The following is a 14,886-nucleotide window of genomic DNA, read 5'->3' as shown; positions in this document are numbered from 1 at the left end:
AGAGAGCTCTGCGCACATGGAAGTGTGTGTGCGCGTGCGTGCGTGTGTGTGTGTTTGCCGTGCGTACGCGTGTGAGTGACCAGAAACTCCAGGCGGTGTGAGTAAAGTTCAGGCACTGGATGTCTCTCATATGAGGCGACGTCAGAGCTTGTTAGTAAATGATTAATCAACAGTGTTATTTGGGCTAATGCTGTCTGATAGCATTATTTTCCCTGGTAGCTCTGGAATTTGTCTTCACAGCTGGACTTTTACTGGTTCTCTCTGTTCTCACAGAGGGCGACGGAGAGAGGAATGGAGCAGCACTTTAGCATTGCAAAACGTCCAAGATGTTTCCTGGATGACGGTGTAAATAGGGAAATGCCTCTTGTCACATACTGCAAGGTTGGTACAGTATAACACTGCCAAGAGAACTGTTTGTTACTAAGCAAACAAGCATCGAGAACATTGGACAAGTGCTGGGTGCGGGAAATGGAGATAGACGAACATTCACACTTCACCAATGCCTCACTATGGGAATAATGTTAATTCATTGACATGCAATTGACATGCAACCACATGGGGATCCTGATATCCACATGGGAATTGTGTGGCTTCCATGTGGCCGACTCTCTTACAGATGGCTAGACCAATATGGTTCTCAACATGGGGTCTGGGGACCACCCAGGGGCCATTGAGGAGTTAAGGGTCCTATAACTCTGAGAGTGTGCAGACGGGAACCAAATGGATCATTTGTACTTCACTCTGAGAGTTAAATTATAATTTTACAGTCTAGATTATGGTTGCATTATAGTTTAGTTCAGGGATTCTCATCCTTTTTTGTTTCAAGGACCCACAGTTTGATATGCATTATTAGACCACAGACCCCCATTTGAGATGATTTTCTAAATCTCTGGGACCCCGATCTACAATGTAAAATCCTCAGGGCCCTACTTTGTTTCTTAAGTAACAGGTAGTACTGTACCTAGCTTTTTTGGGCGGTGAAACCGCCCCTATAAGTGAGATTTGGAAAAATGTACAAATATCTTGGGCAGTGAAACCGGCCCTAAAAGTTTGTAGAATTATCCTGCGCTGTGATTGGCCAATCACAATCTATTCAGGACTGTGATTGGCCAGTGTCACATGACACATGTGCATAGCCCTATGTGATTGGCCAGTGTCACATGACACATGTGCATAGCCCTATATAAGCAACCATAACTTAAAAAAAACCAAATTATTGTTTTTTTTAAGTTATGGTTTTGTCCATCATAAAGTGTGTTTTACAAAAGATAAATGTATTTATCTTTTGTACATGATTGATCGACTCCATTCAGTATTGTGATTAGCTAGCAAGACACATGCTGACACTAAGTGGCTCTTTCAGATCAAAGCATATATATTGGTTGACTCCATTCAGTATTGTGGTTAGCTAGGAAGACACCGCCCACTTCACACAGGGTGTGATTTTTTTAAAGTACTTATGACTTAACTTAAGACCTGGAGGCGTAGCCAATACTGTTTCTGTATTTTGAGTGGCCAAACAGCATTGGCCACGGCCAAGTTAAGTCATAAGACCTGGTACTTAAGACACACAAAATAGGGCCCTCAGCATTTATCATGTCATTTGTACACTCTCAGAGTTGGACCTGTACGTTTTCATTGGTCCCCTGGTGGTCCACAGATCCGACGTTGAGAAACAGTGGGCTAGATTTCTCCAGTACCACTCCATAAAAAGATGTTCTGATGTTGATGTGTCATTGTTATTTCTTAACTTTAGAGAGTTAAGTTACAGCTACAGCGTGACTCTGTAGGAGACAAGCTGTCCACGCGAGGGGTTGTCTGTGTGTCTGTCTATGTGTATGTGTCTGGGGCTAATCTCGCAAACTGCTGGACCAATCAGCGCAAAATGTCTTGCACAATTTTCAATTTAGGCATCAACCAGAGCGACTTACAATAAGCAAGGTAAACACATACATCAAATGCAGAGAGACAGTGTAGTGTAGTGCCTCAGTAAACTAGGACCATGAGTAAACCAAGAACCTACTGTAGCCTACAGTAGCATCAGTCTAAAAACAATATACTATCAATTGTGCATGCTGCCAGTAGGCCAAGGAAGTACCTCTGTGTTAATTTTTTCTTTATATTTTTCACTTGAAGTAATTTGCCAAAATTATTCCTGTTTACAGTAGAAAAGGTTGCAACTATTTTATTGTGAAGGTGTGTATCAGTGCATTTTATTTTGAAAACTCTTTGTATATATTGAGAGTCACTTCCTGTCAGCACCATTTGATGCAGCAATGCACAGAAAAAACAGACCTGATGTTCAGAGCTGTGAGCCTTAAAACCCATCTAACCCACTTGGAAGCATTTTAGACGTAAGTTGTGTTGCTGATTTCAGTTATTGTAACTTTCTGTGACCCTTTTTGTGATGTTTTGTGAATGTTTATTAGGAATTTGGGATTTTTTTGTTATATAATATATATAATATAATTATCTAACCATGTCTGGAGTGTGTAGTGCACAGGTGTATGTCATCTTGCGGATTACTTTGAAGTGTGTATGTGATTTAGCTACTGGCCTGGTTTCTTTTTACTGTGGAATGTTTGCAATGCTGTCAATTAAGAACACAGACACTGAATGTTTGTATTGTTTTATTATTTTACAGTTTTCACCATCATGTTAATGAGGAAGAGCAACAGTAAATGGTCAAATCTTACTTCGACTGTCTTCATTGGCTGCTGTTTACCTTAGTGTTTAGTGACGGTTCCCTACACTGCATGAGAGCACTACAACCTCCATGCATTTTTTATAATGGAAGTCAATGGGGCTTGGATGGCGTGGAAACCTTGCCCAAATGTAGAGTCATACATCATAGATAGTAATACGTCATAGATGACTGATGTCATAAACTTGCCACATAAGTCTGCGATCCACGTGGGAGCCAACGGCATGTGGACCGTGTTGTTAGCCCAACAAAATGTGTGGATTTTTTTTCTCCGAGCAAACTGAATGTTGTTGAAAGCCTTTGTTGAGCTCATAGGACTTGGATGTTGTTGAAAGCTGAAATCACACAAACAACATATCTGTTTTATGGGAAAATAAGAGTTAATGGTCGACGTACGCTCACAGCTTAAAAACATCTTAGTGTGTTTAACCGCTTTCTCTCTCACTCTTTCACAGCTTTAAAACATCTTACTGTGTTTTACCGCTTTCTCTCTTACTCTTTCTCTCTTTCTGTTTCTCTAGATAGCCAAACTGCTGCTTTATCTCCTAGGAGATTTGTCATCATGACATCCATCCCTGTTGTATACCCTTCATCCTGTCTCCCCCTTCTTAAAATCCTCTTCCCGAACCCCTTAGCAAGTGTAACATTAGCATTATCTCATCTCGCCTGGTATCACTATTGCATATTCCCACCAGCCTTTACTTCTTAACTCCTCTTTTAAAAAATATTTACTACAGCCATTGGCATGAGAATAGACTTAAACGTTCATGTGAAAATGAACTAAAGGGGACATTTTGACATATCAAGTTTTACCCTAATTTAACCTTCAACCACTTAACACAAAGCATTTTGATTTAAGGTGATTTTGCCGATTGCCACAGCTGCACCGTCCTAGAAAATGATGGTTCTTACATGGTTCTGTAAAAGGCTATGGGCCCGATCCACTAAGCTGTGTACGCTCATATATTACGAACGTAAAGGCCGTAACTTCCCACGTTAGTAGTCTGATTCACTAATCTTTAACTGTCTGTGAATTTTGTGGGAGGTCCGCTCCTTCTCAAGTCTGCTTGGAGGCTGACTTACATGGCTTTATTCTTCATTAGAATGGCTTTATTCTTCATGAAAAATCAATTACAACAGTGCCAAACCTCAAATAAAACATTTATGTGCCCAACATTTGTCAACACATATAAAAAAGAAAGAAAAAATATGTCAGCGATCTATTGCTTGGATGCATATTATAGACGTGATGCTAATTCAACCATTTGTATTTCTTTTCAGTTGACGCATTTAGAGCCAAATTATTTAGTTCCCTCGGCATGTTTGTCGTTTTTGCAATTAGACTTTCATGCCAAGTTGCCAACTATCGCGCTATTAATTTATAATATTGATTTGGCCACACATCACATGAAGCAGTCTTACCTTGATGAGGATACAGTTGATGAAAGCTGTGTCCATTACTCCATTTCCAATTTGTAGTGGAGGGTTCGTTCAAAGGACAGAATCCCCTCAGTAATCAATAAAGCTCTGATCAAAAATCAAAATTATCTGATATTCCAGCATCATTCATCTTTTCACTCGGCTAAAGGCGAGTGAGCGATTGTTCAGTAGAAAGGGCTTATATAATGTCCATTCCAAGTTTTATTAGTCTTTGGTCGTGAAGTTAAAGACGGGGTGCCGTGATTTTCAGTAATTTTTTCCCCCCCTAAAACATAATCATCAGGTATTATGGAGGAAGATTTTTTTCAGTGTACAGAAATGGTTAAAATTATGTTTTTATGTGGACACGCCTCCAGTTTATTAAGTATACCTGGTTCTCACCTTAGCACCTCCTCCACCACCTTAGCACCACCCACCTGTCCTAGTCCCTCCTCCTCATGCCCACACCTGTTGTGTTATGATAATGAGGGGGAGGGTATATTTTTACTATGTCAATCAGAACTAAAGGGCTGTTTTTTCTATTGGCACATTTGACCCTCAAGGTTTCAGCCTCCAGGTAGAAACTCAAAATAGTCAGAGAAGACATAAAAAACCAAACAAACGTGTTATTATCATTTCATTACACATGAGTTGGCTATTTACTTTATAAACGTTTAGTCGCGTGAGTGACTCGCTTCCACTGATTTACATGCGTTGCGTCGTGCCGCGTTATAAGCTTGTAGATCTGTCCCTTTTGGAGCCTCTTGCCTCTTATGGTCTTAATGGGGCGTGGAGCAATGCAAATGATCTCCCACATGAACGCGACTCTGACCTACAGGCAAAAATGAGGAACAACTGTGATCCACACATTTCTGGGATTTACACACCCCTTTGTGAATTGCACATCGATTTTTGCTTAGAGAAAATACACCCTCCTTTAGTCATTTTTCACATCTCCGTTTTATAGCGCCACCAGGAGGCCAACTTATGTAAAACTTTTTTTTTTATATAAGCCTTCATATTTTTTCCAAATTTCATGCAAATCGGCACACATTATCTCTATAGTCACGTGATCAAGACGGTTCCGTCCGATTTTTCATATTCCATCCTGATTGGCGAATTCCAAACATTGCTGGCCCACAATAACCTACCTGATCTGGAGGAGACCTGTGCTCTGAGGAGCACTTTTTCTAGTCTAAGTTGCATTTAGTGTTCTCCGAGTTCAGTTCTGAGGAGTGCTGCTGGAGTTGATTGGCTGGTCAAGGAAAGAGAGACCAGCTGCTTCAGATCATGCTGATGGGGAAATTGGACTGCACCATGGGGAGGGTTAGGGGTTTATTAGTTTGATTTTCAAGAAATATCTTTTATTTTATTTCAGTTGTATTTTAATTTAATTAGTTGATATTAGTTAGTGTTGTATTGGTTTATATTGTAGTTATTTGTAGTTTGTTTAAATGTTAGTCTTCGTCCACTTGTGTTACAAGTGGACTGATCACCCATATGTTCTCCTCATCATTTAAGTTGTGTGGTTCAGTTCGGTTCTGTCTAGTTTTTTTTAGTTGACCTCATTTGTTTTGGGCCCAGAATTATTGTTTTGTAAAAAAATATAGGAAAGATAAAAGAAACATTGTTTTAAAGAAATACTCAAGTCTCCATGTGTCTCTCTTGCAAAACAACTCGGTTCCTGATTAATGGGTAATAATAAAACATTTGGCGAAAATGGGTGAACATTTTTGTGACAATATCGTGCAGTGACTATAATATCCTTTACCCCCCAAACATTTTCAAAAATAGATCTACAGCTTCACTACGTGTCAAGAGAGGAGTGTCGGAACCGGAGGTGCCAGCAAAGTCCTGAGAAGCTTGTAGGTGCACACCATTGCATTAAAGTGAAAAGGTATGTTTTTACAGTTGAGCCAGAACGCTCGGAAGCCTATAGACAACGCGAGCTGATCAGTAAATAATACTATTAAGAGCTGGGGTTTTAATTAACAGTAAAAGCTTTGAAGTTAAAAAAAAGAAAAGAAAAGGGAAAAATATAAAAGGCTAAAAAGTTACCACAATCTGTATGGTTCAATCCTATCCTATTAGATTATGAGAAAATATTTATGTTGTGTACAAAGTTTGCATTTTTACTTGAGGGTGGCGCTAGAGGAAAGGTCATGGGGTCACACATGGTTAGAATTAATACGCTGGCGCTGGGGGATATGGATGCACTCACTCAGCAAGTTTCATGGCAATCCACCCACCCAATTTTGAGATATGTTTTGTGCAAGTGGAAAAATTTACCAAATGGTGTCGCAAAATGAAAGGCATGGCTTCACCAAAATAAGTTGGGGCCATGCATCCTCTGGGGATGATGAAGGGGCACAGCAAATTCCACGGCAATCCAGCCAGTAGGGTTTGAAATAATGTTGTTTGACACAAAAGTGTTAGACTAGATGATTTCTCTCACTGTCTAGAACAGTGAAAATATGTGTGCATGCTTGCAGGCATGCATGTGTACTGTACGTGTGTAGGTGTGCTTGCTGCACATGTGCGCCGTGCGTGCGCACATATGTGTGTAAGTGAGAGAGAGACGTAGAGAAGGAGTGTTGGAACGGAGGCAGGCAGACAATGTGGTTTGAAAGAATCCCTGCCCGACTCCCTGACCAGGCCCTCTGCTGTGCTGTGTTCCCCTTGTTTGTGTTCCCCTTCTGAGTGCAGCCATGGACCTGGCCCAGGACACTCCTCTGCTGTTGGAGGGACGGGCTGGCCTGACATTAGCCATTGTAGTATTTTAATGGGTTGTGCCCAGGGCTATCAAAACGTTGCAGATGCAAACCAAACGGTTAAGGAATGGGAAGGCTGTCAGCACAGCCACTCTGGACTGATTGTGTAACTTGTCAAAACATCTGTTGAAACCAAACTAGTGATTCAATACTAACTTTTTTTTGTTTTAATAGTACATTACATGGCCCTATTGTGAATATTGTAACACATTTTGAAGGGGTGGTATCATGCATACCATTTTTGTTAATTTTACCCAAACTGTAAGGTTGTCTTGGTTTGGCTTGGTCTTTGCATGCTTACTGAATATACAGTACAACTGTATATTGTACAGTTGTACATCATACAGTTGGTTGGAGTCTCCAAGCAACGTACAACGTGGAAACAAGGTCAAAGGTTTACTGTAACATCATCAGTTCATATAAAATTGCCACGTTTCTTAACCTTTTGCAGATTATTCCAAGATGATAGTGGAGCATTCGCATTGCATAAGGCACTTTTACCTAACTCTGTCCTTATGTTTGCGAGTCCGACGTTATTCAACATACAGTTTTGTGTCCTTAACCTGTAATTTCCATGACTTTATAAGGTGGAACATGCATGCTTAGGTATGTTACATCTATATTACCATTTGCAGTAGTATGTAATGAAATATAATAATACAGTATATAAAAGAACACAAAGCATACAAAATGTTTTGAAATGCCAACTGAACAACAGAAACATTTAACAGGATTAATGTGTCAAAGTTGAAAGGAAACCCTGCATAGACTCTAAAAAGTAATTTTGTGTTCAAAAGTGACATTTGGAATACTTCTGGGTTAAAGAATTTTCAGTTCTTTATTTAATGGCCTTTCTTTATGACAAAAAAAAGTGCATCTCTAAAATCAGGAAATCATTGTAAGCTTCACACACTGCATATGTGAATGGCTGAATTATATGAATGTTCAAAATGTGTTAATAATATCCAAAATATCAAAGGATTTTCTTAAATCAAACACGTAATAACACTAATTTGATGGTGTTGCATTATGCTGAAGGGTAATGGTTTGAGATTGGTAACATTGTCCAAGAAGAGGAACATTGGCTATGGCTACTGTCCACTCCTGTTGAGTCAACAGATGCCTCATCTCAGCCCATTGCACGGGTCAATGTCAAAGTTGGGATTAGAAATAATCAGACATGAATCTCGATATAATGACGTTCCAAACCTGCAATGCACTGGAGGACGGCACTGTCATTAAACCTGATTTAATATGAGAAATGGAGATCTCCAAATCCCCAGGATCCCCATAATAGTTTTCATCCCATTGACTCATTGTTTGTCCCTCGACCAAATGTAATCTGTCAAAGTAATTATGTGCTTGTTAAATGGATAGATAGTTTGTTACAGTACTTCAGTTCAGGATGTGCTGTACAAATGACTCAGTTCAGTATGAGTTGCATTGACTGCATGAAGAAGCACTAATTTTTCTTATTGTCTCCACCAGGACGGCCGAAGGCTGGAGACTATAGGGCCGTATTTTACCCGTTCGCACTACCCGCTACCCGTGAATTATCCACAAGGGAGCTGGCATTGTCCCTAAACGGTATCTTATGGTCGCTATACCCGCTAGTCATTATGCCGACTCTGTTATTTGTGCCTGGAGGTGTGCCCGTGGGCGTGTTGTTGCGCTTTCCTTAAAATTGCTCTTACCCATACACGTTCGGGAAAGCGCATAGTGGATTCTAAAACCTCCCGCTATGCCAAATTCGAATTTGTTTGGTAGTTTGGTATTAATCTGGTATTCTACCTTGGATGCCTCGCGCCCGTCGCAGAGGGATATATCATATTGGAGTGATCCAATATAGGGCTACATAACTGCCACCCCAATTTTCAAAACTCCCCGTATAGGGACAGGTCCATTGTGCCACACTAGATTTTGCGAATTCTTCTTTAGAACCCATTTTTTGCTACTACTATGATTTGTCCACAAAATCGGTACACATGATCTCTGGAGTCATGTGACCACAATGTATCGCCATATTTTTCATATTCCATTCCGATTGGCTATGACTGAATTCCAACATTTTCATCACCTGCGTAGCAATCTGGGAACCCAGCGCCAAATGAAAAGGAAAAACAGCGCCCTCTGCTGTTTTTGACTATCTCAGTTGGCTCTGGGAGGAAGTCGACGTAGCACCCGTGCGCAAGTAAACCGGGGTTTTGGTCTGCCTTCAGCGCATCACTTCCGGTGGTGCAACTATGTTTTCATTCCCACTAACAATATTTCTACACGGAACACTAACACCACTTCTCCCAGAGAACATGGATCGTTTTGGTTATAAGCCCACTTGTTTCTATGATGAAAGTGTTAAAATGTGAATATCTTTCTGTGGTTTTGTCTGCTCCGCGGACGCTATTGTTAAATTAGTTTCGGTTTGTATCGAGTGGGGAAGGATCGACGGACACGTGAATCCCGCCCACTACATTTGATTGGGTAAAGCGCGGCCTGCTTCCTGATCTGAAGGCACGCCCACTTGAAACCAATGCGCACGGGTTGTCAACACAGCTACCGATCGACAGATTCAAACGCAGAGCAGAATCTGTTCTTGAGAGATTACCTGCGCAGAGACCTGCACACTTTTCTAGTTTTGATAATGATGTTGTTATCGAGATACGTTTTCTTCGTAAAGGAAACTCCACCTCTGAAATTATTCTAGTGCATGTAAAGTAAAGCTTTACTTCCTAGGGCTTTCAGACAAGCAACAGAACTTGGGAGCAGTCATGTTTGCACAATGGATGGAATACTTAAGCGTGGCATGTGTAATAGTATATGGGGTCAGAGCTATGAGGTTAAAGTATAATGTATCTTTGGTGTGTGGGCTAATGTTAAAGGAGAGTGATGAGTTCATGGTATGAAAGGCTTTGTGTGTGTGTGTGTGTGTGTGTGTGTGTGTGTGTGTGTGTGTGTGTGTGTGTGTGTGTGTGTGTGTGTGTGTGTGTGTGTGTGTGTGTGTGTGTGTGTGTGTGTGTGTGTGTGTGTGTGTGTGTGTGTGTGTGTGTGTGTGTGTGTGTGTGTGCAGGGGAGGACCAGCATATGTCAGAATGAGCAACAGTGCTGTCTACATGAGACAAGCCAGCTCTTCCACTTTCACAACCACTCACTCACCAACCCCCCACCCACTCTTACTGTAATGCTGTATTTATACAGGGGAAAAAAAGGATTAGTTCTATGTCACCCATATCTGAAAAACAGATATGTTTGACATAAGGATTTGTTCTTGTTACAGTCCTTGTTACAGCAACAACAAAAAACTATTATGAATTGAATCACAAAAGCAAAAACATAATACCTGGGTTATTGCAGCATCTGAATTGTACTGTAACTAATACGTTTTTTTTTCTTTTCTTTTTTTTTTAATGGAAAATTGGGAATCTTTTATTGTTGAAAATGTTCACCTACGGTAGCCTATATATAATGCCATGTTGAAAGTGGTTAATGCATGTTTCTATAAATCAGACAATATCTTTTTATATAGCACTTTTCACTTTCAAACCTTCAGCTTCACAAAACAAGTGCTTCACAAAGCCCCCAAAACACGACAAAATGGAGCACCCATGGAACAGACTGAGAGTAACATCAATGAAAAGCCAGAGAGTAAAGATGTTGTTTTGAGGTGTTACGTAAAATGTTCAGCAGTGTGCTAACTAGACACGGGGGGTTGTTCAAGCCTATGTGTCACCATAGTAAAAGTTCAAAGGTCAAAGGCAAGAAACGGCCTACTTTAATTAACATGGCACGCACGCACGCACGCACGCACGCACGCACGCACGCACGCACGCACGCACGCACGCACGCACGCACGCACGCACGCACATGCTCACGCACGTCACACGTACACTCTCTCTCACGCACCCACAGAGACACGGACATCTTAACCATCGTGGTTCATTCCAATGTGCGGAGCATATTGCTTCTCGAAACCTGATCACCATAATTCACAATTCAGCCAATCCCCCCCCCCCCCCCATGGTCTCTTTTAGAAGCTCCCATGTTGCCTTATCAACATCCTAGACAAGGCCGACAATCAAAGCCCACTAAACAAACTCATCTGAAGTGGCACGTTTTGTTTGTTGTGTGAAAAGTTCACGGCCTCCATTGCGGCGCAGCGCTTGTTACTCCGTTTCAGTTCCATTAGCCATTAATCATTTCTGTGTGAAACATGTGGCCTTACTTCAGACTTGCATCCAAAACATCAAAGAGCTTTGTGTGTGTTGTTGCCTCCATATGAGGGACTTGGCCACGGACACAGACACATTTTTACAGACTGGCAATGGACATCACACACTCATCGATGGGGGGGAGTGGTGGAAGAAGTACTCAGATTTCTTTAAGTAAAAGTATCAACAACGCAATGTAATGGAGTACAAGTAAACGTATTGAAAATTGGAAATACGCAAGTACAGTCAAAATACCACAAAAATGTACTTTAGTACAGTACTTGAGTACATGTACTTAGTTATTTCCATCACTGAGAGAGAGAGAGAGAGAGAGAGAGAGAGAGAGAGAGAGAGAGACAGAGAGAGGGGAGGGGGTAGTGTGTGTGTGTGTAACAAATAGCCCTCAGAGTGAGTACTGTATGAGACGTGTGTTGCTGTCTCCATATGAGTGACTTGGCTAGTATAGTACCCTGGCCTGATAGACTGATACTTAACATATTTTGTCATGTGCCGGAAATAGCCGATCTACGAGATCGGCTATTTTTGGCGCGTGACACCGTCATACCACAAATTGTAAATCAGGCTTGAGACAATACGCCAGTTGCCTTGCATGGCCACCATATGACCAGAGCAGCTCTTTGAAATTCACTCAAATATGTCGTTGGTTCTGTCTTATTTCAAATCGTTGTTTTATTGGTCTTTGGTAGAACACCTTTGAACACCTTGGTAGTAGCATCCTCTGCCCCCCACTCCTCCTTTTTCCTGTAAATATACCTTTTGCTGCTACCAAGCTTTTACCGATATGTATTGTATGTACAGTATGTATGTACAGTATTGTATGATGAATTGAGTACAATGGATCACAATTTAAACAAGCCCCTGGGGCTTTTTGTGTTATCCTTTTAGCATAAGTTTTGACTGTACTACTTGTACTGTTAACAATCTTGTCAATAAAGTCTTAATAAATCTTGTCCGGAAAATCCAAAAAATGTTGGCGAGATTTGGTGTAGATGGGGGGAAAAGCAATCCAAGTACAGTTGCAACTCAAGTCCGCTTGACTATTGTCTAGATGGTTTAAGTGGTTAATATACTTAATATAGTAGATGCCCTGAGAGTACACAAACTTTCAATCAGGACATCAGAGGCACCACTTCTATAGGATGACATGAGTGGAGGCATCAACAAGCAGACAGGGGGAAGCCCCAGTCCCATCATCCTCATTAGCAGCAACAGATTGTTGAGACCATGAAGCGTTCCAGTGCCTGCTTTCATATGATGCCGAGCCTAATGTCTAATGGCTCTGTCATTACAGGAGAGTCTACACAGGAGAAAACACCACATACAGACACGGGATTAGCTCTGTGGTAAGTGCTTGTTGTGGTTTGGGAGCGTGCGTGCTTTTGTGTGTTTGTGTGCGAGAGAGAGAGAGTATGCGTGTTATCCATGTTAGCAGTTACTTCTAACAATTACAAGACATTTGTTGCCGTGATCAAGTGTGGATTGAGAGCAAGTTATAGCACGTGATCACAGGTGTTCGTGGCTCCCTTGTACAAACTTGTAAAACAGGTATTACCAACGTATGACAAGTTCTATCATCAATCAACCATCACAAACAAATTTAGGTCCAGGGAGAAAATAAACATTATTTATAGATTTTGGCATTTCACAGACACTCTTATCCAGAGTGACATTCAAGTGCAAGATAAATGACAAAAACCCTAGTCAACAGCCTGAATCAGAATCAGCTTTATTGTCAAATCACAGGTTTACAGGTGTAAAAAAGTGGGTGAAAATCGTTTTTGTGCAAACTCCATTGTTTTGTTATTTCCAGATTTTACGGAGCCCGCATGGAAGCAGCTGCCCTCTCCCTCCATGGCGCTCCTGTGATGACCTGGTAGGTCCAACTAGTCAGGTAGGAGGCGAACCACTTGATTGCCGTCCCATTGATACCAAGGTCAGAAAGGGAGTCCAGGTAGTCTTGCGTAGCCAGACAACTATTCCACAATCTCCGAATGCTATATAGAGTCTAGAACTACACCTCACAAAATCTGTTCGTCATTTCCATTCACAAAAATGTATCTTAAAATATCTTTACATTTAAAAATGTAATTTCCATTCCTGCTAAGCAGCAAGCTATATATGCTTGGATGATTTTGATTTATATTCAGATACATTTGCACGACTGTAAAGACGAAACGGAAGCGGGGAGGAGGCTTCACAACCGCTTGATCATTTTTAGAGCTTCTGTATGTATGACTGTATGACGGAAGCATTTGGAAATAGTGGGAGGCAACAGTCTGGCTCGTGAGACTAGTGTCCAGGAGAAGCTGATGATGGTCGACTGTGACACATCTTGCAGACAGATACTGTTGGTCAAGAAGGATGAGTGATTGACTGACTGACTGTGAGAAGCGTTGTTTCTGTGGAGTGGGCTGGTGTGAATCCTGCCTGGTTGGGATCCAACAGGCTATTCTGTGAGAGATGGAGAGAGTGGCTTAGAAGCAATGCATTCAAGAGCTCTGGAAAGAAAGGAAAGGAGTAGTCTGTAGAGTCTCTCTGGCTGATGCCTGAAGCAGCTAGGCCTGTCACAATTATTACATAATCGCCTGATTGCAATTATTTGAGATAATCGCAATTATTTTGCATAATTGTTCGGATCGTTTCCATTCATCTGCATAAAACAGCTGGATGAAATGAACAGAAATGTCATATTCCATGATTATTTCCACATCGTTGTCCACAGCCTTTTAACAACTTTCAGCCATGCATGGCCTGTTTTGGCCATAGCATATTATTTATTTTGATTGTTGGTAGCTGTCATTGTCAGTCATTTCTTGGTATATTTTCAGTAATAGACTTTGTATTAAGTTGTTTGCCATATCTGCCCTGTGCAATTCTTGTTTACAAAGGCACAATTAAATATACATGTTTTATTTTTATGCTCCAATTTTCAAGTTCAGATGGTACATTTGTAATTTATAATATAAAGAAATTCCAAAATGTTCTGAAATTTCCATTTGTAGATCTGCTATTTTCGCTATTTGTTGCACAACAAAGTATATAAGGGTTAAGTGGTTAAGGACAGAATATACTGTTAAAGCCCGATTTGTTCAATACATGGCCTTTACCAGCACACTATCCTGTGTCAAAACAATACACCCCCGCCCACAAACTCTTCCATACAGGGCCATGTCATTCTCCATAGAGGGGAGCACGGATATGGGAGGGGGTGAGCAGCGAGGGAGGTGGGAAGGGGTTTCAACAAATCCGGGAGCAGCTTGGGCCTTGGGGAGGGGAGACAAACGTCTTAAGACTTGATTCATGCTTCATGCGGCCTGTGGACAGCATGCATGGTCTCTGCAATCATCAGGTTCGGTTCATACAGTGGTTATTGCGTTCATAGTGGCTCAAAGAACTGCGTATGCCTCCAGATCAACATGGCAATAAATAAACTTGCCCTCTTCCTCTGTACTTTAATTTGCTCTGTTTTTGTAGTCTATAGCTTCAGCAACTCATTCTAGATACTGGCAGCCAGCCTGTCCCAAAATATTGGAGGTGTGAAGTGCACACAGGTTGCAACAGAGTCGTATCGCTGTTCAAGCTGCATAAACTGCAGCATAGGCAACAGGCATGTATTATGCCTTTATAGAGCATAATATTATTGACAGGCCTTGTGACTATCAAATATATCACACAATGCAGATTTAAAGAATTTCAACATAACATAACAGAAGGACAGAGTGATTGTATCTGCCTTGTTTACAGTAATTATGACACACACACAGGCCCC

The 14,886-nt window shown here is 41.2% G+C and overlaps 1 protein-coding gene across 1 annotated transcript in view; it reads left to right on the top strand.

The window, feature by feature from the left end:
* The first annotated feature begins 12,324 nt into the window (after nucleotides 1–12,324).
* The window catches only part of LOC308078664 (ATP synthase subunit e, mitochondrial-like), a 245,969-nt gene continuing 243,407 nt past the window's right edge, over nucleotides 12,325–14,886 (top strand). Inside the window, exon 1 of the mRNA XM_080419931.1 lies at nucleotides 12,325–12,330. The gene's annotated coding sequence lies outside the window, so the exon portion shown is untranslated. The remainder of the gene's footprint in view (nucleotides 12,331–14,886) is intronic.

Source organism: Gymnoscopelus braueri, assembly GCF_963280865.1.
Source record: "Gymnoscopelus braueri genome assembly, chromosome: 22".
In the NCBI taxonomy this organism is placed as follows: domain Eukaryota; kingdom Metazoa; phylum Chordata; class Actinopteri; order Myctophiformes; family Myctophidae; genus Gymnoscopelus; species Gymnoscopelus braueri.
The sequence above is the reverse complement of the archived record's forward strand: the minus strand, read 5'-3'. Positions and strand labels throughout refer to the sequence as shown.